This window comes from Crocodylus siamensis, chromosome 2 (genome assembly GCF_052110815.1).
Source record: "Crocodylus siamensis isolate JL-2025a chromosome 2, ASM5211081v1, whole genome shotgun sequence".
Classification (NCBI taxonomy): Eukaryota; Metazoa; Chordata; order Crocodylia; family Crocodylidae; genus Crocodylus; species Crocodylus siamensis.
The window spans coordinates 74,954,768-74,980,612 of NC_143396.1; the positions used below are offsets into that span (position 1 = coordinate 74,954,768).

General features: G+C 42.0%; 1 long non-coding RNA gene across 1 annotated transcript in view; it reads left to right on the forward strand.

Moving 5' to 3' along the window:
* The first annotated feature begins 1,057 nt into the window (after positions 1-1,057).
* LOC149870406 (uncharacterized) overlaps positions 1,058-25,845 on the forward strand; it is a 49,468-nt gene continuing 24,680 nt past the window's right edge. Inside the window, exons 1-2 of the long non-coding RNA XR_016440445.1 lie at positions 1,058-1,143; positions 14,139-14,285. This is a non-coding gene — a long non-coding RNA (uncharacterized LOC149870406). The remainder of the gene's footprint in view (positions 1,144-14,138; positions 14,286-25,845) is intronic.

Below are 25,845 nucleotides of genomic sequence, written 5' to 3' on the forward strand. Positions count from 1 at the left end.
CAGGCTTGGTGGCAGACTGCAACACCAAGATCATGACACATGCTGGGCCCTCACCAGGCTGCTTTTTGATTTTTTTCTTTGTGTGGGTAGATGAAGGCATTGTTATTTTTACTACTGGTTAGAGCAGGGTAGGAATCTTTTGTTTATAGAGGGCTTTGGTCTGTACAACTGTGTGGCCAGGTGTCTTGACAGCATAATAGCATGTTAGGCACGATGTGTAATAGTGTGAAGGTGTCTGTCACGGTGTGATTTTATGTTGTAATGGCATGGTGCTTTTGTTTTGATGGTGATTTGTCTGTCTTTACTTTGCATATTGGGCCTTTGCTTTCCATATTGCACCTGGAGGGCCCCTGCATTTTGTACTCTGAATCTCTAAAAAAAGTAGCTAAAAAAGCCAAAGTCAAATTACAAACTAAGTTTATCAGGAACAAGAAGCCAAGAACAATCAAAAGGTCTTTTGAATATTGAAAAGTAGGGAGTAAATAAGTAAAAGAACTTTTCAGAGAAAATAATTGGTTTCTTTGCACAATGTCTTGCAACAGAAAATGTTGGAGAAAGACCTAACTTTCATACTGTAAAAGAAAGAAAATTTAAGAGGAACAAATCAGTAGGTTCAGGTAGAAACTAAAGGCCCTAACCTTAGACTTGAAAGCAGGACTGAAATATTGTACTCATGGTGGTATAAAGTATCCTGGAAATTGTAGAGTCATATTTGCTCAATATCTGTATTTAGATGTTTAATTATAGGTTTTTTAAGTGTTTAAGAAACAATAAACGATAAGGTCAAGTTAATACAGGTCCAATGGGAAAATGACACCCTGTCAATGGATCAGAATATTTTGGATGCATTATGCAATGTTTCATCAAAAGAGAGTGCAAGAGGGCAAAGACAGCCCTGTTTCTTTGATGTTACTAAGTTGCAAGTACGGGATAGGGAGAGTCAGGTCAGAGATAGGGCAAAGTTAATTACTTAGTAAACACAGTTCAGAAGGGGATCCTACCCAGGGTGAATATTAACTGATTAGGAGCTAGCAGCTACTTAAGTCCACAGCAAGGGGTTTTCCTTTGCCCCCTGGGGCACAGCATGGAGAGATTCAACAGGGAGGCCAGGAGCGGCAGACCTAACACTGGAGCAGCTTGCTGGTAAGACTGGCTGACTGGGTGTAGGTAACCATGGCAACTGGTAAAGTAAAGAGGTGAGGAAGAGAGGAGAAACTTACTGTCTGAGAGAAGGTCCCTCTGAGAAAGGGTCCACTGGTACCACAGGAAAGAGAAAAGAGAGTGGGACTGGGGTGGAGCTGACTGACTTGCCGGAGTGGGCTCCGCAGTGGTGGAGAAAAGGGAGACCACGAGCTGTGAGAACAGCCAGGGTGCTCCACAACCTGCAGGGAAGTTATTAATAAACCAATTTTCTTTTATCCTGCTTCTGGGGTGATTTACTACACCCTCTCTCGTTGGGGAATTGACTTCCTATTCTTCCATCGTTCCAAAGCCTGTCAGGCGAGTCCCAGGGGGAGAGATTTTGTTATTCACGCATGTTATTTTGTTGAAGAAAATTTGTTCCAAAGGCTATCAAAGAAGCTAAGTGGTTATGGGTTGTAGTTACAACTGATTATAAACAAACTGGTTTTGGATCAGTCCCTAAAAGAGAAAATGAAGAGCAGGAATAAACTAAGCAGACAAGGTTCTTTGCATAAGTGTGATATCTTTTATTAGACCAACTATATTTTAGTTGGTCTAATAAAAGATACCACATTTACCTAAAGAACTTTGTCTGCCTATATCCTTAGACCCACATGGCTACAACCAGCAACCCAAAAGAATACACTAATAACTTTCAAGGTGACAAATGGTTGGCAGGTGGTGCCCCAAGGATTTAACAAGGAACAATTTTATTTTTATTCTTCAAGTCATAATTTACCTCAGTTCAACCCTTGGGAATGTATACCTAATACCTACAGTATTAGGTGTTTTTCCTTGTACCTTCCTGGCCATAATATCTGAAGGATCACTAATCTGATCAATACTGGATTTTCAATGTTATTTGAAAACACAGGGATGTTATTCCTATTTTACAAATTGATAATCATTTTTATATTTTTAATGTCCACAAAACTATGATTGCAGATGACTAATTGTGACAACTTCTATCACTGAGAATATGTTGCAGTACTAAAAGATGTCTGTCAAAATAATAACTATTTTTTGAATTGCATTTGAAAAGGACCTTCATTTGCAAAAAAGGGAAGTACAGTCATTGCTGCTGCTGCTGTTGCTTTTTATATATTTTCCATCTTATGGTCTCTGTCATGCACATAATTTGGATTGTGTAATAAAGGGAAATAAATAAACCATATCCAAGAGGCTTCTTTCACATAATGCTGCAGTATTGGCTACTTGTTTATAATTTTGTTTAGCCGTGATACTTTGATTAGTGCAGGAGGCAAAAATTTTTCAGTTACTTAACAGAAAGGACAAACATTTCCTCCTGCAGCTGTACTGTTGCTGCTTTCTGTAATACTTGCTTTTCCTCAGGGTTCATTTTTTTCCCCCTCATTCCAAAGATTGCCCAACATTTTAAAGATACAGCAATCCAGCTAACCTAAGTATTAACTGATTAAGATTTTTTTTATCATAGTGGAATTGTTTACATTTTATTTTTTTCTCTTTCTGTAATATTAAAGGCAATGAACAGCATAACATATAAGGAAAAGATTTAAAGAACAAATTAAATATTTTTTTCTGAGTTCTGGGGAGCCAAAAACAAGCAAAATATTTCAAGACTAGAACAGGAATTCACTTTTTCAAACTATGGTCACATTATATTCATTCATTTATCCATGGTAACCAAACAGAACAAGAAAGGAAGAAAGAAATGGAGTCAGGAGCGGACTGGCCAAGTTCGCCGATGACACCAAACTTAGGGGCAAAGCATCCACACCAGAAGACAAGCGGGTGATCCAGGCTGACCTGGACAAGCTCAGCAAATGGGCAGATGAGAACCTGATGGTGTTTAACACTGAAAAATGCAAGGTTCTCCACCTTGGGAAAAAAAACCCTGCAGCATCCTTATAGGCTCGGCAATGCTACGCTGGCTAGCACTATGGAAGAAAGAGACTTGGGGGTCATCATTGACCACAAGATGAACATGAGCCTGCAGTGTGATGCTGCGGCCAGTAAAGCGACCAAAATGCTGGCTTGCATCCATAGATGCTTCTCAAGCAAATCCCAGGATGTGCTTCTCCCCTTGTACTTGGCCTTGGTGAGGCTGCAGCTGGAGTATTGTGTCCAGTTTTGGGCTCCACAATTCAAAAAGGATGAAGGAGAAGCTTGAGAGAGTCCAGAGAAGAGCCACACTCATGATCAGAGGTCAGGAAAGCAGACCTTATTATGACAGGCTGAGAGCCATGGGGCTCTTTAGCCTGGAAAAGCGCAGGCTCGGGTGTGATCTGATGGCCACCTACAAGTTTATCAGGAGTGCTCATCAGGATCTGGGGGAACATTTGTTCACCAGAGCGCCCCAAGGGATGACGAGGTTGAACAGCCATAAACTACTACAAAACCATTTCAGGCTGGACATAAGGAAGAATTTCTTTACTGTCTGAGCCCCCAAGATCTGGAACAGCCTGCCATTGCAGGTGGTTCAAACACCTACATTGAACACCTTCAAGAGCAAATTGGAATCTAATCTTGCTGGGATCCTGTGACCCCAGCTGACTTCCTGCCCTTTGGGTGGGGGGCTGGACTCGATGATCTTCCGAGGTCCCTTCTAGCCCTAATGTCTATGAAATCTATGAAATCTATGAAATTCCAGGCTCCTCCAAATAAAAGACTCTCATAGCATCTCATTGGCCACAGTTCTCATTGCTGGATTGCTTTTTCATGATTGATAAGAAAGATATGTACATGTATACATACACCATATTTACTTGATTCTAAGATTAAGTTTTTGCCCCATTTACCATACGGGAGAGCCCCTTGTCTTAGAATCACATACAGTGGCTGCTGTGGCTTGGGCTCCGGCCTCTACCTGGGGTCAGGGCCATAACTGCAAGCAGCTGTCTGTCTCCTCATCCCCGGACACCTTTGCACCCCACTATCTTTCCTCTTCTCCCCATCTCTTCTGGCATGCAGCCTCTGCTCCTCCACCTGACCCACTGCCTCCCTTCCCCTTACTTTTGCTCCATGTTGGCAGACTCCATACATGCTGCTACTGTTAACAAATGTTGAGCAAGCTGGGGGCAGGGTGAACAAGAATTTAAACAGATCATTGGGTTTTTGGTTGTAGCTGTGCTGGTCTAAGGACATAGGCAGGCAAGGTTCTTTAGACACTTCTTAGACAATCTGAATTTAAACAAACCGTTCAGTCATTTTAATCAATGTGAACTGTTAATTGATTAATGGACAAAAACAAAATTAATTGCTGAGGACAATAGGAAGGGTGGGGAAAGGAATCCTACTTCAGTCTTTCATCAGGTAAGTGTCTTGGTACATGCAGAAGTCCCGCAGGTCTGAAGAGTTACCCTTCCCAATTCCTTCCAGTTGCATTTTTTATTTATGGGTGGCTGGCAAACATGATCTTAATATTCCAGTTGAAGATCCCTGATTTGCTTTATTTAAATGTATTTATTTCAGTGAAGCCTTCAGAGCTGAATCAGACCAGATTCTTTTTTGTGGATATGAAAGGTGTCATTTAATTGGGGATCCATGCCTTTAGCAGCAGGAGACAGTCTTATTTTATTTCTTTTACACTACTCTGTCTCTCACAGTTTATCTAAATATTCTAACAACAATCCATTCAATACTTAATTCATTTGCCACTGCAGCTTTTCTGTATCTGATTCCAGACAGATTTCAGCACTAGGATATCGGCTTCCCTTGAGATGCAAATGCAGGCTTCTGTTATGCAAAACCTGCCTGATACTGTAGCTTGGCTGCCTGCCTTGAGAGGCCCATATATGTCACAAGTGCTTTAGTTCTCCAATAATCACTTATGTCATGAGTGTCTGTTCTCTGCTTATACTATGGGGTAGGGCTGAGGCCAGGCTTAGTACACCAGGCTAGAATGGGGATGGGGCCTGCCGGTGTGGAGCAAAGGCTGGGGACAGTGTTCCCTCTAAGGTGCATGCGTGAACAGCCATGCACAAGTAAAAATCTTGCTGTGCACAAACTTTTTAAGGCTGCGCACCACCCTGAGCACCTCCCTGGGTGTGGAGTGTGACGAAGGCACTGGGGCCAGCATGGGACACTTAACAAAGATAAGCTCCTCACTCCTCATGCAATTTGAATACATTCAAAATGTAGAGAAATGGTTAGCTTTAGATGTACTCCTGGATGTCAGTTGACAATCCATTTTTTTAACTTAGTAGTATAAACAAAACTTGCAATGATTTCAAGGAAATTTATTTATATGAAAAGCACTGAATAATAACAGCTTATGATAATATAGCAATAAAGGCCTTTGATTTTGACTGTGTGAGCAGAGTGGGTATTGGTTACGGGGTTTGTGGCTTCCATCATTCTGATAAAAAATACTCAGAGACTGTCCCTATATCATTTATTTTGTTCCTTTAAATACATGTAAAATATGGATCAAGTTTTTTATTTTCCCATAGAATCATAGAAGTAGGGTCGGAAGGGACTTTGTAAGATCTTCAAGTCTGACCCCCTGCCTGGGCAGGAGAAAAAACTGGGCTCAAATGATTCCAGCCAGGTAGGCATCAAGCCTTCTCTTAAACACCCCCAGGGTAGGAGTCAGCACCAGTTCCCTTGGAAGTTGGTTCCAGATCCTAGCCGCCCTGATTGTGAAGTATTTCTTATGGAAGTCTAATCTAAATCTACTCTCCAACAACTTGTGGCCGTTATTCCTTGTTACGCCAGGGGCGATAGGGGAAACAAGGTCTCTCCCAAACCCTTCTGGTCCCCCCTACTGAGTTTATAGACAGTCACTAGGTTCCCTCTCAGCCTTCTGTTGTGAAGTCTGAACAGGTTCAGGTCCCGCAGTCTCTCACTGTAGGGTCTGCCCTGTTGTCCCCGGATCATGTGGGTGGCCGTCCTCTGGACCTTCTCAATGTTGTCCACATCCCTCCTGAAGTGGGGTGCACAGAACTGAACACAGTACTCCAGCTGTGGCCTGACCAGTGTTGCATAGAGTGGGAGGATCACTTTCTTGGCCCTGCTCGAGGTGCACATGTGGATGCACGACAAGGTCCGGTTAACCCTGCCAACCGTGACCTTGCATTGTCAGCCCATGTTCATCTTGGAGTCAACAATGACTCCAAGATCCCTTTCTGTCTCCATGCTCTCAAGAAGGGAGTTTCCCATCTTATAAGTGTGCTGCTGGTTACTACTGCGCATGTGCAGCACCCTGCACTTGTCAGTATTGAAATGCATCCTGTTTTTGTTAGCCCACCCCTGTAACCTATCCAGGTCTTGCTGCAGTCTTTCCCTCTCTACTAGTGTGCTCACCTCACCCCAGATTTTGGAATCATCAGCGAATTTAAACAGGTTACTTTTCACCCCATCGTTCAAATCACTGATAAAGAGATTGAACAGCACGGGCCCAAGGACCAAGCCCTGGGGGACTCCACTGCCCACTTCCCCCCAGGTTGAATATGACCCATCCACCACCACCCTCTGAGTATGACCCTTCAGCCAATCTGCAATCCATCTGACTGTGTAGGCATCAATGGCACAGTTGCCTGATTTTTTAATGAGGATGGGGTGGGAGACGGTGTCAAAGGCCTTGCTAAAGTCCAGAAAGACTACATCCACAGCGACACCTGCATCTATAAATTGACAGAATAGATTCAGAATCCCAGACATGCTCAGGGAAGCTTGGGTCTGGTGGGCTTCCAGCACCCCATACACCATCCCCGCCACCTTCTCCCACCCCCAGAACACCCAGCCACCCTCCTGCCACCTTACCGCTTTACCTCAGGGGCAAGCCAGCCCATTCCTGGGAAGTCCCAGGTGGTGGGAAGGCAGCAGGGATGGTGCATTGGGTCCTGGAGCCTACCTGCCTCCCATGGCTGGGGGGACAGCTGCCAGTGGACCAAGTGGCCCGTGAGCTGTGGGGGACCCTGGACCTTCCCTCTGTGGCAGCACTACCCAGGTGGCACCCATCCACTAGCACCCAACCTGGGCAGTTCCAGGGGGCACTGCCACCATGGAGGAAAGCTTCAGGCCCCATGCAGCTCAGGAGCTGTGAGACCTGGTGGCAGCTCATGCAAGCAGGCTTGACTGAGGGGAAAAAAAGAAGAAAAAATCAGCAAAGAGCCTGCTCTCTCTTTTTTTTTCTCCTGGAGTCTGCCTGAGCTGCACAGGGCCCGGGATCACCAAACCATTCCTTCAGTCATAAACATCACATTCAGAAGGTCAGCAGTAAAGTGTCTGCATGGGTATTTGCCTCAAGAAGTTTAGCCAGAATGACAGAGTGGGGTTGGAAACAAGGACTTCAGTGACTCTTGTCAGTGACAGCCTGGGGGAAGGGTTAGTTTGGTGTTCAAGCAGAGAAGTCAAGGTGTGGCCGAGGCTACCCTGTGACGATGGGTGAGTGGGTTGCTGCAAAGTCCCATGGAACATCAGCAGAATGTGACCTAACTTAAATCTCAATGGTGTCTGGTCCAAATGATTGTTATGGTGCTCTAACGTACAGAACTGAAGTCTGATACCACACCCGTCCAGGGTTATCTTAGAGTGCAATTTTTATGTGCCCTGGCCCTCTGTTCACTTTTGGCAGCATGTGCTTTCTGTGTGCTTATCCCATAATAAGTGTACCTTCTTTACCTGGACATACTCATTAAGTTCTGTCACAGAGGAGAGAGCTTTGTTTAGCACTAGTTCTGATGCAGCAGAAAGAACATTATATAAATCTTTAATGTACATATTTTATCTTTTATTTCTTGTCACAATTTTGTTACCTTTAGATCATAATATTTTTTATAATTCACCGCTACTCACCCTTTATGGAATGAAATGCCAGAAGTAGAGGATCTAATTACACTTTTGACAATTTTGAAATTCCTTATCTTATAAATCATACATAACTCAGGTCTTGTCAGACCAACCTGGTGGCCTTCTATGACCAGGTCACAAAATCCTTGGACGCAGGTGTTGTGGTGGATATAGTCTTTCTAGACTTTAGGAAGGCCTTTGACACTGTCTCTCACCCCATTCTCATTAAAAAATTAGGATATTTTGGTGTCAATGCCTACACAGTCAGATGGGTCACAAATTGACTGGAGGGTCACACCCATAGAGTGGTGGTGGACAGGTCATTTTCAACCTGGAGGGGTGTGGGCAGTGGGCTCCCTCAGGCCTCAGTCTTTGGACCCGCACTGTTCAACATCTTCATTGGCGACTTGGATGAGGGGGTGAAAAGCACCTTGTTCAAATTTGCAGATGACACTAAGATGTGGGGAAAAGTGGGCATACTAGAAGGGAGGGACAAGCTGCAGTTGGATCTGGACAGGCTACAGGGGTGAGCAGATGAGCATAAGATGGGATTCAACACTGACAAGTGCAGGGTACTGCACCTAGGGAGAAAGAACCAGCAGCACACCTACAGGCTGGGGAACTCCCTTCTCATCAGCACAGAGGCAGAAAAGGATCTTGAAGTCATTATAGACTCCAAGATGAACATGGGCTGACAGTGTGGGGATGCAGTCAGGAAGGCTAACCGCATCTTGTCATGCATCCACAGACGCATCACGAGCAGGTCCAAGGAGGTGATCCTCCCTCTCTATATGACATTGGTCAGGCCACAGTTGGAGTACTGAATCCAGTTTTGGGTGCTGCACTTCAGGAGGGACGTGGACAACATTGAGAGGGTCCATAGGAGGGCCACTCACTTGATCAGGGAGCAGCAGAGCAGGCCCTATGAGAGGCTATGGGACCTGAACCTGTTCAGCTTCCACAAGAGAAGGCTGAGAGGAGATCTGGTGGCCATCTGTAAACTGGCCAAGGGAGACCTACAGGCAATGGGAGAGTCCCTGTTCCCCCGAGTACTACTGGGAGGAACAAGGAATAATAGCCATAAATTGACAGAATAGATTCAGGCTAGATATCAGGAGACACTACTTCACAGTTAGGGTGGCTAGGATCTGGAACCAACTTCCAAGGGAAGTGGTGCTTGCTCCTACCCTGGGAGTCTTCAAAAGGAGGCTAGGTAGACAACTTGCCATTCTTTCCTGCCTATGGCAGGGGGTTGGACTTGATGATCTGCTCAAGTCCCTTCTGACCCTACCAACTATGAGATACTACCTCACTAGTTAGTTTAATTACTTGTACAGTTAGCAGGATTGTGATACAGGAGAAATTGAAACAAGAGAAAACTGTCCAAAAGAGCCTGTATTTACTATAATCAGTGAAGTAGAATTGTTCAAAAGCAAGGTTTCTGCTTCACAGTTTGGGGGGTTTTGTTGGTTTGTTTGCTTGTTTTTATCATTCTGGTTTTGGTTCAAAATCATGAAAAACTACACACACCCTCAGTTACTCACTGCAGTGGGCTTCTGAGGTCTCTGAACCTAGTAACCTGGCAGCCTGTATCTCTAGAAAAGATCAGCCAGGAATCCATGCTTTAGAATCCTGCCTTGGATATGTCAAATTCCAGGTGTTTTGAATGAGCCATGGGCTCAGCCAGCCAGTATTTTATTAACAGTACATTTTCATCAGAAAACTTCTGACCTGCTCTAAGTTGACAAGACAACACTTATAGCAGTGCTGATCAAGATAATTTAAAACCAGAGTGAAATCCCAGGCATGGGCATCTGGTGCCTCCTAGTACTAGAGAGGCACCAGAGGCCAAGCGCTGACCGGGGCGATTCCTGCTGCTGGTGGAAGTGCCTATGGCAACCCAGGAGTGCCACCAGTGCTTCTCTGACGGGGTGCACAGCCAATCTTGGGGGGTGCATGTGCACCCACATGCACCCCCTATACATCGCCAATGATCCCAGGTCCACTGATGGTAATAGTAAAATTTGCACTGACTTATGAGAGAGTCAAGACTTCACCGTGGATATTTCTATATATGTACATAAAGGAGGTTTTATTATCAATGTTGTTTTACTGTTACTTTCACTTAAAATTATGGGACAATTAATATGGCAAAGTGCATGTTGCAGAGAGGATGACACTAATGAAAATTTTGCCAATAGTACAACTCTAGTGTTTGGAATGGAATGAGCATGAGAAACTGGGCACATCTACACAAGACACTTTACTATCCTTTAGACTAATCTAATGGACAGTAAAGTGTCACCGTCTACATGTGTGCAGCAATTACTGCTCATTAGATTAGTCTCATACACCATTTGCTAGTACTAATAGATACAGGTATTAGAAAAAAATGCATTAAACTAATGCTCCGTACAACATATGTAAATGTGTAGGTGACAGTACAGGCCCTATGGGCCCTGCCTCCCCAGCTGGTGGCTCAGACTCACACACACTCTTCCCAGGAGCACCAGCTGGAGCCAACCCAAAGCTCTGTATGTCTGTGAGCTGCCCCTGGATCTTGAGGCATCTTCTCCCACTTCCCAGAGCACAGACCTGGCCCCTTGTGCCCCTTGCCAGCCTGCGGATGCCCCTTGAGCCCCCTACAGGCCTGGGTCTTCTCCCAATATCTCCTGTCAGCTCAAGACTGGCACCCAGGGGAACCTAGAGCTCCCTCTGGCTGCTGTAGGGGGACAGAGCAGGGAAGGAGCAGCCCTAGATGCTCAATTTGCTGTCAGGCTCAATTTGTTCCTGATCCAGGTGCATGTGTAGACATGCACTTGGGAGCAGTTTAATGAACATGAATTTAATGTGCAATAAATTCATGCACATTAACTGCTTGTATAGATGCACCCACTTAGGGAAAGAAAATGTAGAAAAAGCAACATGGATGTAGGTGAGTTCTCAAAATGTCCATGAACATCATCATGTAGTGCTGATTAAAGATTAAGTGAGAAGACAGATGTTATGCCCCTAGTCCATCCAGAAAAGAATTTAATTATGCAATTAACCTTTAGCATACATGCAGTGCCATTATTTTAGTGGAACTTTCATGTTGAACTTTCAAACATTAGTTTAACTACAGCTTCTTCTCTCTCTCTCTTTTTTTTTTTTTTGATTTGGACTACAAGCTAAGTAAGCAAGCATGATGCCACTGGAGATCTTGTCAAGTCTCAACGCTGTGCAATAAATTTGTAGATGATGTCAGATTGTTGTTGCTTGGGGATCACTTCCTTTTGCCATGGTTTTCAAGAGACTTGTGTCTTTGTACATACCACAGTTCTCTCTGCCCAACTTTAGTTATGTCTATTGGCATTTTTTCAAACAAGTATCAGTAATATCATTTCTAATAGTACTGATGTTAAGGGATGGAGGACAGCCATATGCTATCATCTTCCTGGACATTTAAAGAAAAATTCTTGCAATGTAAAACCATATGGCACACATAGGGCACATCTACACGTGCCCCTGACTGCACATTTAGTACTGCATAGTCATTTAGCAAGTACTAGATGACTATGCAGTACCCACTAGTACTGCACAGTCACAGAGGTGCATGGTTATTTTTAGAAGCTACATTGCTGTAGTGATGGCATCACAGTTAGTGCCCATTCATGCTACGTTGCTTTAGTGACAAGCACTGTAGTTTGTCACTAAGGCAATGTAGCGCTTAGTGTAGATGTGCCCACAATCTTCTTCCTGGACAGAGGGTGAGGCAACAGCATTACTGTGCTTGCTTATTGCACTTCTAGATAGCTCTCAGAACCTACAATGAGAGAGAAAATATAGAACCACTGAAAAACAGCCCTACCTCCTCCACCCTCCTAAGATTTGTCATGTTAAGCATTCAAAGCTTGGAATGCCCAAATCACAAGGCACTCTTGGAAAAGCTCAGCATTTCATGTTTTAAACAGGTGGAGAAAAAAAACAACTAGATAATCCATGCTCTAAGGGGCTCACAGTCCAAGCATGGAAAAATAGATGTTAGGGACTAGAAGAGTACTATAGTCAGTTTATATACAAATCCATTCAATTGCAAAATCAAGATCCTTTTTTATTTAAAAGTAATATTGAACAGCATTAAGACATTACAAGACAAATCTTCTGTGTGGTATTTACAACACTATTATGTTTTTATTGCTTGGCTTAATTCATTCTCTGCTGCCTTTAGACATAAAATGAGTTTAATCTCTTTCTGAGAGGGAAATTAGCAATAGCTAAAGCAGCTAAAGCCATGTACATACTGCCTAATAGGTTTTGTGTAAGCTTCTCCATGTAGTTGTGCCAATTTTAGAACTGGAGTTTTCTTTATCCAGTGGTTTTGTTTTTCTCAACAGCTGGCAGGCATCTAATGAATAGTCTAGCTAATTGAGTCCTCAAAAACAGAACACAAGTGTATTAAAAATATTCACCAAAGCATATGATTAGAGCACAAAATGCAAAGAGAGACCAGTCCAGAGTTAGACTTTGGACCTGAACCCTCACTGAAGGTTCAGAAAGTCAAAGCTCAGGCCCACCTGTAGTGAATCATACCTTCACAGGAAACCATAGGAATGTGTGGCAAAAAAATATGATGGGGGAGGTGGGAATATTTTTACTTGGTAGGAGATTTAAGAAGGCACCAGACCTGAGAATCTGATGCAAGACATGAAGGGGTCTTTATATAGTGCTTGTTTCTGGTACTCTAGTCTTTTTTGGCTAGTTGGTAGAACAGCAGCACTTAGGAGGCTCCTACTCTTCTCTTCTCCTCTCAGTGACATTGTGTCCCACAGCTGGTTCCTTCCTCTAAAACATGAGTAAAAAGACTCTTGCAGCTACAGAAAGGGAGAAGGGGGAGGCAGAAGAGGAAGGAGTGGGAAAGGAGCGAGATTTAATATAAATGATTATTGGATTCCATCATAATTTGGTTTCCTTCTCCACAGGTTCATTGCCCTGTGCTCCTACCTCTTAGAATAACTTCTCTCTTTAAAAATCAGAAGAACTCCATGCACAAAGACACTTTTTTTCTGGATTTCAGTGACTCTGTGAGATAATGAACTTCAAAAGCAGTGGAAACAGATCAGTAGTGAAAGGCATGTGAAGATATCCTAGGTAGAGGTGCTTTATGACAACTCAGTTGCTAAGAGTAACAAAGGGAAATAGGTTTAGTAATAAAAGACTATAGTGGTTAGGACTATATTTGGCATGGAATAATTGGATCAGTAATTTTAAGGAGGTTTCAGATCTCCATATTTAACCATAATGCACAATAGATTAATATTTTACATATAGACAGCTATATGTTGTTTGTTTCCCTTTAAGGAAGAAAGATTAGTAGGAATAAAAAAAAATAGATCAAATACCCCCAAAAAGTATTTCCCTGTATTCCAAAAGGAGGAACAAACCAAGACATATTCACAGATACGAACCTAGCCGCAGTTTTACATAAAATCCTCAGTCCTGTTTATAATTTTGGTATGCTTGTGATTCATTTGTCAAGTTGTAAATAAGAAGTAAAGTGTAGCAAAGTAAAGTGATTAAACCCCAAATTGTCCTCCTGAGATGGAAATTTAAGATTTTTTTTAATGCAGAGGAGCCTTCAGAAATTTGTGGAAATACAAGAAAGCCCTAGACATAATTAGATGTTGATAATTCATGTCAAATATGTCCTTAATGCAGTGGTTGTCAACCTTTTTGGAGTTGAGGCACCACCCCAGAAAAAGCCAGATCTTAGTTTTCACTCCAAAAACTACAGAAAAATAATGAAGCAAATTTTCTGTTGCAAAGCACTCAGGAAGACCATGGCAGGTCAGATTGAGTTTAGCACTCTGAATTCCTTTTTGAAATCCCTGGGTTCATCTTGTGAGTCATGAGCTAACATTCTCAACCAGCAATTGGCTGAGAACCTCTGCCTTAAGGACTTGGATGTATTGTCCTCAGTATCAAGGGCCTTTTGGATGCAAAAGAAAGATGGAAAGAAAAAGGAACCAGTTATTGGGCCATTATTCAGAGGTTGGTTCTGGGGCATTCCTGGCCCAGTTTTATAGGTTTTCTAAACTAATCTAATTTGGTAGCTAAAGCAAGGAGCCATTTGTCACCAGAGGGGAGGATGCATTGGTGATGGTGGTAGTATGCACTTTAATTCTGTGTTTTCTTGTCTTCAGAGGTTTCAGTGTCATTGAGATGTAAGGATACCAGACAACAGATGGAAAACTATGAGTATTCCTTCCTCAGTGAATCCAGAAGAAAGCTGTTGGCCTTTGAAATAGAAATGTTACAGATGGGTCCTGGCAATCAGGTGGTGCAACTAGGTGAGAAACAAGACAGAACAAATATTTTTGCAAACGGGGGAAAAGCTGCAGCTCTTTGGCCACATATATCAGATGAATGACATTCTTCTCTATAGAGTGAATCAGGCCACACAGAGTGTTATTAGATGACATAACTGAATGATGTGGCAGGCATCTAAAGATGCTATATGGCAAAACATTACAAACCCAAGTAATGTGGGTTTGGATGGATATATTTCAGGTACAATTCTGTACCCGAATAAGAATGAGTAGTCAGAGTATAACACTAGCTCCACGGTCTAATAATCATAGGGCTGGAGGACAGAAGGAATAAAGTTTAACTTGCTCTCATGCCAGCAAATTTCTACTTCACGAATACTAAAAGAGTAAAAAGTGTATTTTTATTTTGTAAACCCAGTGAGCTGCTCTGTTGATTACAAATGTGCTATTGTAATTTTTCTGGACATTCATTAAGAACATTCAGGAAGAAAAGCAGCATCAAGTTTAAATATTTTCCAAAAAGTTTGAACAGTTGGATATCAGTATATCCTGTCACTATATAACTTTATATACTTTCAAACTTCAGACTGAATCTTAGTAAAATATATTTACAAGCTTTATATATAATCACACAATATCATATAGTCATGGTTATACAGTGACTGTCATTATGTAGCATAAAAATATCTTTAAGTGAACAGTGAAACAGTCATTTAGGGTCTGAAAATCAGCCTAGGTTCAACTTGGAGATGAACCTACCATACACAATCAAAACATTGCAGATTTTGTATTTAATCTAGAATAGGATGTTTCTATGTTTGTTTAGCCTTAATAATGTTATGTTTCCTCTTGTGGTATCTGTTGTACTATTACTCCTGCTGATAGTTATGTGATGCGACCAGCCTCCCTGTTATTTGAGATCACTGTAGATTAGAAACAGTCGATCTTTAGGAATCTGCATTTCAACACAGGCAGCAAAATTTGGCACAGACTCATCCCTAAAGAAATGAAAGATGAAGTGCTATGAACTGTTTCTAAGTATACATGTTTGAAGCAAGATATAATTGTTGCCAGTCCTTAGACAATCAAATCAGACTTGTAGTTCTAGTCCTACATGTCTTTATAGGCAGCAATTTAATAATTTTAGTTGAAATGAAAGGGAAGGCAGAGTGTTTTGGTGGAGCCCGGGACTGCTGTTGAGAAGCAGGCCCCACTGAAGCAAAGTTGATGTCATAAAGGACTCCTGAAAATGTGTCCAAGTACTGGTCTCAGCCTAACCTAAGTAAAAGGGCCTTGAGGGACATGTTCATGGTTATCTCCTTTGCCTGATTACTATACTTGGATTCTGGCAGAGCAGGAATGAATATGCATGTCTTGATTCTTGGCAGAGGTTTCAGACATGACAGGAAGGCAGAATAGATATGTCCATAGAATAGAGTGCTAAATAATTTAGGAATCATTGCTTTTCCCCATGCTACACAAAGACTCTGAAGTGAAATATGAAGCTTTGTGAACTGATGACCTGCAAATATGCTAAAACACCTTCAAGTCTTTACAAAGGCAAATACTTTAAAGGCTACTTTAAAGTCAGATTGGTCACATTTTTTGCAAGAGTTCCAAACACTCTATTCATGAACATTAAATTAAGCAAGTAGCTTTCCTGGTTTAAAAACAAGAATGCCACAAAATAGATGAGATATTGATCCTGTTCTCATTTTCCAGCAATGAAACTAAATGCCTAAGCTTCTAACATAGGCAGTAAGAGTGAAAGAGGTAGCCTGCCATTCCCTAGAGGAAAATAAACCATGGTATGAATGCCAACAAGGTTCTATAACATCTTTTGGTTACAGTAGATTCTTAGTTGTGTAATATTATTTTTGCACTTCTATTTTATGTTTATTGGTACAGAATATTTTTCAGAGTGGAGAAGTGATGAAAATCAATGCAGTTGACAAATGCAGAGAAACATGCTCTTACTAGCAACTTTTCCATAGAATTATTCTCTCTACCTGTATTCAAATAGTATTCTATACACTAGCCACTTAGGGGCATCAAAGAACAAGGGCAGTGATGTGTTACTACTAAGAGTTATTGACTGTTTATGAAGAAGAATCTATTGAATTGAACTGTAGTTTAATAGCTTTTGTAAAAGCCACATTAATAGTGTCTCAGTTCATCTGTAATAAATGTAAATATTAGCCTATATAGCCTTCATAGTTTGTTTAACCCTTTCTCAAACAAGGATGTTGGTCCAAAGTTTGTAAACTGGAATCAGGATGTCTCATGCCAGGGCATTTACATGTCACTGTACAGCAGTGGCTCCCAACCTTGGGTCACAACACAAATCAGGGTTGTGGGGAGGGGGGGGGTCCACCCCTCTCTCTGCCCCTCCCACCTACAGGTCTCTCCCAGAGCATGGTCCGCGAGGCTCTCACCACTGAGAAATTCAGAAGTATTCTGGTGTGGTGCTGGTTTATAAGGGTATATACAAACTGCAACATGCAGTAATTTATATATGATTTACAGAGACTCAATCAACAGCTAAAAATGACTGTAACATGTTGCTGGCTACTTATGGCCCAAGAGTGGTTTCAGTTGCTGATGACTGTGGAAGTACTCGCTATCTACAATCACTTTCTCCCAACTATATGTCTTGTAATAGGTCAGGGATGTTGCTTTGAGCTAGTATAGTGCTTCTCTGTGCTACTGTGAGATCTCCATGCTGCGGAATATGATGGGGACCACTTCTGGATCACCCTCTTTTCAGGAAAGCAAAGGAAATAAGACTTTTTTATTTGTTCCAGTGTTCAGCAGACATTGTTTGGGGGACAGGAGTTTCTATATGGTTTATCTTACTACTCTATTAGCTTCTAGTTTCTGTTTATCCTCCTTTGTTTTCTCTATAGTTTTATAAGTTGTCTTCTGTAAGTTGCCCTGAGCCTTTGTTGGGAAGAATGGCATATAATTTGAATGAATGAACAAACGAATGAATGAATGAATGAACAAACAGATTTTGTGCATGGGAGGGCTGGGGCCAAGGAATGCTTCATACTAAAAAAAGAAAAAAGCTAAATTAGCAATTAATATTAATTACACAAGTATATTGACCTTGTTTTAGATCTTGCTCAAAAACAGCTATGCTTGACAATTTATTATACTTTTACTAACTCATTTGTTGAGTGTAATTAAGCAGTGTCAAATTATTTGATTAGGTAGTTGTCAGAACTATCTAACTAACTGCTTAGTTTTGCAATGAGATTTATAGATAGATAGATAATTTAGTAATATAACTGATTTAGATGTGGCAGGTGCGTGAAGGGGAGACTGTTCCCGGGGTGAGCTGAAAAAAAGGGGGACTCCACAGGTTTTCAACTGCCCTGGAGATGGTGCCCTGTTACAAGGTGCTAAAACACTTCACTGGACAAGGCACCTATTCAATCAAATCTTCATTTAGAATAGCTAAAAACAGGTTTTCAGGAAATTTGATTTTTCTTTAAAAAATCCCATGAAAGAAGTCCCCCCCAAAATAATTTCAGACTTTTTGGAGTACATTCGTTTTTACTGATCCCAATTGAATGTCAGTCTCACTGAGCAACTGGAAGGCTTCTGAGATTGATGGTGTCTGGGAAACTTTCGTCACGCAGACTGCCCCAGAATCAGAGCCCCTAGAAGCCTGTTTCAGAATGTCCATCTCCTAACTTCAGAGAACCTGGAAGCCTTCTAGACTGTCTATTGGAAGCGAAGTTGAAGCAGGGGTTCCCATGGCTTTCAAACTCCATTTTTTATGGACAGAGACTAGGGTTCTGCCCCGAGGTGTAGAACCAGAAATGCCAGTGTTCCTGGCCTTGGGGCAGTCCACCTGGTGGGTATGCCCCAGAATCACAGACCTTTTGAGCTGTGCAAGCTGGCTTGGTCCAGGAGCTTTCAGGCTTTATGACTTTTGGGCAGACCTACAGGAAGTCTATGTAAGAGTTCATTTTTTTGTAGCATTTACTTTCTGCTGCAGTGTTATCTCTTTCAGAAAAGGCAGCAGTGCGCCTTGCCCCTGCCCTACCTCGGAAGCCAATGTTACTGCAGAAAAAACATGGTCTCCAAGTTTTTAGAGATGTCTTTATTTAAATAAACAGTAACAACAGGATAGGAGGATTAATACATCCAAGTTTAAAGCACACTGCTCAATAGCGAAGTGATCTAGGAAGTTATTTATCTGTAGCCCTGGAATTTTTAAAAAAATCATCCCAAATGAATGACTAATTTTATTTTACCTTCAATTAAAGTAGTTTGTGCAGCTACACTGAGCAGCTGACTGATCAGTTAGAAAAGGCAGAGCGAATCTCATTTTAAAACTGGTTTAGATAGGAGAGGTGTTAACCTGGAGAGGGAGGGGGTTCACACACTAAAGGGGCATTTGAAGGACTGCATCTTTCAAATTTTAAAGAGTCAAACTTTAAAGGGGGCCATGACACAGGATGCTTCTTTAAATAGCTAGTTTCTAGAGTTATAATAATATAATTCTCTTGTTTCAAATACTATTAGCAATATTCCATTTCTCTGTCTTCCAGAAAAAATACTTGAATTTTCACAAAGAGTCCAATCCTATAGTCAGGCAAATGTCACTAAGATGGCTTTATAGTAAAAAGTGAAGATTATGTTGGGGGGTAAAATTAGGGGCATGAGATCTTTAAATTATGAATTATTTTATAATTTCTTGCAGTTTCTATGTAGGGACATAAAAGAAGCACCTCTTGGTTATCATATGCCCATTTTTTTGCCAGCTTGCACTTCGCTCTTCAGAATTCTTAAGGAAAAAATAGTTCTTTCTTACACAAGAATGAGTCAGTTTTCTGCTTTTCAAAGGCTCCATTTTCAGCTTTCAGTTCTCTCAGCAAAAAATTCTCTCAGAAGGCTATTAAACACAGCTCTTGCTTTCTTAAAATACTATATTACTCTTGGGATATCTGTATCTTGATAGTTTTGCACCATTAGACATGTCTAATGAAATTTTTCTCTACTAAAATAATTGCAATGTGTAATACTTTCTAGCAAAAATATGCACAGAGCTGTGAAAAAGCAATATTGTATCAAGGAGTGGCAATTAAATTCTATGAAATAAAATTTGTCTTGAGCTTTAATAGAAAAACTGCTGTTAAATAGTTGAATATGTCACAAATAGTTGACTTAAGATATGTTTGTGTAGCTGCTAAAATGTTTAGCTCTTTTTAACTCCAGGGGTTTAATTTGCAGAGCTCAAGTGATGCATATATAAATAAGATACATATTCAGATGTTTGGAATAGAGAAGGGTTTTTGTGCCTCAAAACTTACAAAGAACAATTTTTCCAACTATTTAGTTGGTCTAATAGAAGTATCAAATTTACCCAAAGAATTCATCTGCCTATGTCCTTAGACCAAGACGGCTACAACCAACACCTCCAAAACATGGAAGATATCGAAGTTTACTGTTTGAAATGGAAACTTCACAACATGAAGCTATTCCATCCAGGAGAACACAAAACAACAACAGACTCTCCAAGGGCTGAAGGACATTTGTGCCTGAAAACTTACAAAGAACAATTTTTTCAGCTATTTAGTTGGTCTAATAAAAGAAATCATATTTACCCAAAGAACCTTGTCTGCCCATGTCCTTAAATTAACCTGGCTACAACCAACACCCCCACACATTGGGGTGAAATTCATTTGAATTCAGTGGGACACTGACTTTGTCCCAGGTTCTAATATGTTAGAAATCTCACACTTCATACAGAAAAGATGCATGTTTTTAAGGCATCAATTATGGAAAGTTTATTTGGGCAAAATTGAAAGTGCTGAGAGTTTTGCCTGAGAGAGAACTGAGGGTGTTTTTACATGAACTCTGAGAGTGAAGGGGTGAAGGTACTTTAATTAGAGTGGATCTGAGAGCTGCTCTAATTAAAGCGCCTGCAGCATCTTGTGTATCAGCATGCCTGTATTTCAACAATGTGCTTCAAAAATGGTGGTGAGGGTGCTTTATCTAAAGCCAATCAAACAAGCTAATTACCACACTAGCAGATTTGATTAATAGAGTCTGCTCCACTGCGCTGTAATTACAGCACGTTAGAGCAGCCTTCCAGCATGTGCAGGTATCCTGAAGGACTCTGACCTGTTTGCAGGTTCGAGGAGCTTTTGTCCAGCAGCTGTAAGGTCATAAATGAAGATACACAAAAGTCTTAAACCAATAGCTTTGTAAAGGAACTTGAAAGTGCAGCAAGAAAGAATAGAAGCTACAATAATTAGAGGTTCATTAAGGTGAAAAGTTCTCTGTGCTCTACTTAATGTACAGGAGAAAAGCAAAAATATGAACAAGCAGGAGAACATTTTCTATTGGGTTTCACTTGCAGAAATAGTCTCCTAAGAAATTGACTGGCATAGAATGTAGCCACACTGCCCTGAGAAACAATGTAGGAATATTGAGAAAAAGAAATTTTTGTTCTGATCAGAAGTTCTGTGATGAGCAACAGTCTCCAACCACAGGGTTGTTGTTTTTTTTAAGGGGATCCCAAAGAGAGTTTCTGGGAGGAGATTTGCTTCTAGAACTAAACAGAGAGAAAAAGATCCATAAATGGTGTTAGAGTAGGAAGGAAAAGGGCATTATAATAGGGGAAAAAACACATTTTGTTCCTGTTTCAGCCTGTTATTCTCCCATTTTATCCTGCTTCATCAGTAGTCAATAGCTGCTATTTGAGAATTGGAAAAGAACATAATGCATTTAGCCAATTATGTGGGTGCTCTACACAGCATGATAATGAGCTGCTGCTATTACAAATTGTCATCATATTTACGAAGTAGTATAGATGGATTTTTCTATTCCTCAAGGCTGCATTTTCTATTCCTTAGTTACTATTTGTAAGCCTAGTAAGATGGGAGCAGCACCATTGTGCAGATCTCTTGAGGTTTTTTGTTGCCTTTGTTTATTTCTGGAGAAACAATATATCAGCTTATTTATTGTTTTACATAGTGTGTTGCATTAGGTACACAGTATTGAAAAGACATTTGAAATAACTGCATTCTTGACTTTATAATTGTACTTGGATATCAAGTAATGCTGAATTTTTTTTGAAGACAAAACTAAGGATATTTTCAAAAAACCCCAAACAAACAACAAACCCTAGGAAGAGCCTGAAGACATTTATACACATCTTCTGGGAGTGGAGGAGAAGGGGGCACTCTAATTAAAGCACCTGAAGCATCTTGTGTATCAGTGTTCCCACACTGAAAAATTGTGGTGGGAGTGCTTTAACTAAAGCTCATTGAACAAGCTTTTGTTAAAGCACTCCCACTGCCATTTTCCAGCATGGGGATGCTAATACATATGATGTTGGAGTCTGCTGGAGCACAATAATTAACACGTTCCAGCAGACTTGATTAATTGAGTCTGCTATGATGTGTCTGAGCAGCTTCACTGCACGTATATAGGTGCCCTGACACCCCTGACATGCCATTTAACAGCTAGGACAATTTCAGCTTTTCTTTGAGGAAGTACTTGAAACAGCAGACATGGAGTTAAAACATTGACTTAGTATTATGACATACCTTGTAGTTCCAGACAGACTTTCTGTCTTTGTTAATAATTAGAGAGAAAAGAAGAAGGAGAAAAAACCAGCACTACTTGGAACACCATGGCCTGGAAGCTTGACAGGAGAGGATTAGTGCTTCCATGGGCAGGGTAGTATCATAGGCTGCATTTCCAGTGCAACTGCTTCTTATTTTTTCCCCCCCTGCCTGGGTTGGTGCTCAAGGCTGGTGTCCCGGTTGCCTCTTCCAATTCCACTACTGATGACATCTTCATTGTATGGACACATGGGAAGAAGTCTCTAAAGAAATTCCACCAGGGCTTTAACAACTTCCACCGCTTAATCAAACTGATGCTGGAATACTTTGCCCAACACATTTATTTCCTAGATTTCAGGGTTAAAGTTTACAATAGCCATATCACCACCATATTATATTAGAAACCTACCGACTGCACAGCTACCTTTATGTCACCAACTTTCATCCTAAGCACAGCAGTAGATACATCATCTACAGCAGTGGTCTCCAACCTTTTTAAGCAGGAGGTTATGTTTTGAATTAAAATGCAACCCAGAATTTATCATACCCCCCTTTCCCAGCAGGTCAGTGTATGGGGGAGGGAAGGAGCAGAGGAGCAGAACGGAAAAGATTGTAGTAGTGTAGCTGTGCTGGTGTGGCAGTATATTGGTGCAATGCAGTGTTGGACACACTTACCTGAGCTTTCAGGGACATGATCCCTGCGATATTATGGAACTGCCTCTCAGCAGACCTAATTAGCCCAAAAACTGAACCTTGCAGAGGTGACTCTTGTTTCCTGTTCAGGAAGCAAGAGCAGCCCAGCTGGGCCAGGTGGTGGGAGATTTGGAGCCCGGGTGGCTTGTGAGGGGGGCTGCTGCCTCTGCATGCACCCCAGCAGAGCCCCAGAAGGCATGTGCCCCCCAATCTGTGTTTAGGGTGGAATAGGCTTCTGCTGAATGCTGGGCTTTCCACCCTGAGCCCTGCTGCAGTTTCTCCAGGAACAGCGTGATACCATGTATGTCTTGCTGCTGGGCTGGGCTGGGCTGGGCTGAGTTGCGCACCCTGCCCACCTGGCGGTGGGAAGCACATGGTGTCATACTGCTCCTGAGGCAGCTGCAGTGGGGCTCAGGGCATGAAGTCCAGCATGCAGTAGTAGCCACCTCCACCCCATGCACAGATTGGGGGGGGCACATGCCCCCCAGGCCTTCACCAGGGTGCATGCAGCAGCAGGAAGCACCCCCCCACACATTCCTGGACAAGCTATCAAGGCTCCAATCCTCCCACCACCCAGCCTAACTGGGGCCCAACTCATGCAATGGCAGTGAATGCAGCAGGTGCAGAGGGGGACCATCCCACTCACCTGGTCCAGCCCCCATGGTAGGGGGTGCGGCTCAGCCCAGTGGTGGGATGCACATGGCGTTGCACTACTCCTGGACCAGCTGCAGCTCTGTATCTCACTCTGACATTGATGGTCAGATGTGCGATCGACTGGTTGGTGACTACTGATCTTCATCCAAGTTCTACATTACAATCATATCTGCTCTGATCTTAATTACTGGGATGCATACATTTAGAATCTGGACCTGGGATTCCTACAGTTATGATACAATCCTCAAACCATAACTGTTCTAGCCACCTGCGGAGGCTTGGGATTGAGAGTGTGGTCAGGGGTAGAAAGGTAGGAAAGGTCTTTTGACTTAACAAACAAACAGCTACACATAAATAATAATGCTACAATGACAGAAAATAATAATTTGCGTTGGCAACCTATCGGCAGTCCTGTACGATGCCTGATGTATGACAAGTTTCTCTTCCAGAAAGCTCAGCGAAGTCAGGCGTCCCCGATCAGCACTGTCCAAGGGGTACTAAGAAGGACCCTGGTATTCAGTCCTTGGGCTCCTCAAGATCCGTGGGCCCACTGATCCAAGTCAGCAGCTAATTAGTAGTTCCTTTCATAGAGCTGTATGTTCCTTCTGAATGATGTCTGGATATGCCAGCCAATGTACAACTTCTGAGTTATGCTGATAACTTACAGCCATCTAGATTCTCCAACTGCAAACATTCTTTAGGACTGACCAGTAGCAGTACAAGCCTTGCATTCTTTTGATAAGGTTAATTTTTACTATGCCACAGGGCCTACTACTTCAAGGCTTTGCTAAATTTACTAGGCCTTACTTCATACAAGGCCTTACTACGTCTTTGACTTTAATTAGGCTCTTAGCAACAACATATAGCTTAAAATCTGAACAAATGACAGAAAAACACTTGGTCTAATCTTCAGAGTGTTTAGCAAGCAACTTATACACAATTTTCAGCTGTCACACACAACCATCCAAATCAACAGAGCCAGACTTAGACCCTGCTCTGACCCGCTACAATACCAACCTCAGGACTAGGAAAATAGAATTACTTTAATTGTCACGTACATCCCCCAGATTGAGCACCTCAGACACATCATTAATAGCTTTCAACTCCTCCTGCAAAATGACAACTACCTCAAGGTAGCCAAGGAGGACAAACCTCTCTTTGCCTTACAGACAGCCCTCCAGACTCAAATGGTACCTCTCAAGCAACAGGCTATGTAGGCTAGGCACAGGCATTCAAAAAGCCTGAGGTGGAAGTGCTCCAAGTATAGTGCTTTACTCAAAGTGCTCTAGATTAGTTTGGTCCCAGAGGCGCCCCTGTGCCATGCAGACCCTCACTAGATTGGAGCCTTGGGTCTTGGTGGGGGCTGGGTCAAATTTGCATGGTAGAGGGGGTCTGTTTCCCACCCAGCCACAGTTTCTGGTGTGGCAAAAAGTGGTGCATGCCTGCCTGAGCTGCAGCTCTTGGCTGCAGCTAGGGGAATGGAGCTTCTTTGCCATGCAGATGTAACCCCCCACCAAGACCCATGAAAGCAAGCTGGGGGTGGGATCTGTGTGGCAGGGAGGCTCTGTTCTCCCACTTCCCTGCTCAGCTATGCAGTGAGGAGACAGAGCCTTTTCTGTCTCCTCTCTGTGACAGCCTTGGGATAGAACTGTGCTGGTGCTCACCTGAAGCAGACAAGTAGTGGTTGAGGCTACTGAGTTATGAGCTCCTGGGATGCCAGTAGAATGTGACGTACCTTGACTTGGGATAGGATGTGGTACAGAAGTTCAATAAAGCACTTTAACCTAAAGCACTTTGGTCTGATACTACATTCATCCATGGTTAATTTAAAGTGGGATCCACCATTTTTAAAGTGTTCTATGTTCCATAAACATCTGTTCAGTTATGGCTTTAGAGAGCTTTCTCTGCGCTTAATGCATGATAAGCGTAACTTCTGTACAGACCCCTAATTGACTACGTAATCCTTCAGATCCCCATCAACAGCAATATAAGTAGGTGTGATCCCACATGAACTGAAATTTCAATGAGTCACAAAGTGTTACTCTTAAACTACATTTTAATTTGTTAGTCTTCCCTTGTTTCATCTAGGAAGGCTTTATTGATTTTATCAAATGCATACTTTGTTCATTATAATAATCCTGTACAAAGGATTTTAGATTTGAAGCAAACCAAAGATGCCTTATTTCTCTCCCTTGTTCTGACTTGACAACACACTTCAGTTTCCTGTTCTCCTGTGCTTCTGAGGTATTAATGTCCTACTACAGGGTTTCCTTTCCTACAGGTTTGGTTTATTAAGCTAAAAATTAGGAAAACTACTTAACTAATTTCATGAATCAGGCCATCTTTCCTCTTTGGCTCCCAACATTTCTAAAGAGTATTTCAGCGCTTCTATATTATGCTGTCTATATTGACCTGCATATCTTTCGTAGACTTAGAATAGTGTCTTCAGCATGTACTTGGTTCATCAGAACCTCTTAAACTTCCCCCATACCAAAGAAAGGGGATTCAGCAATACATGTGGTGCTCAAGGGAGGGTAGATGTGCAACTTATACACAGAACATATACACTGTATATACACAGGTGATATATAGTGTATATGGTGCTCAATAAAGGTATAGGTCACCTCTATAATGCCATTTAATAAAAG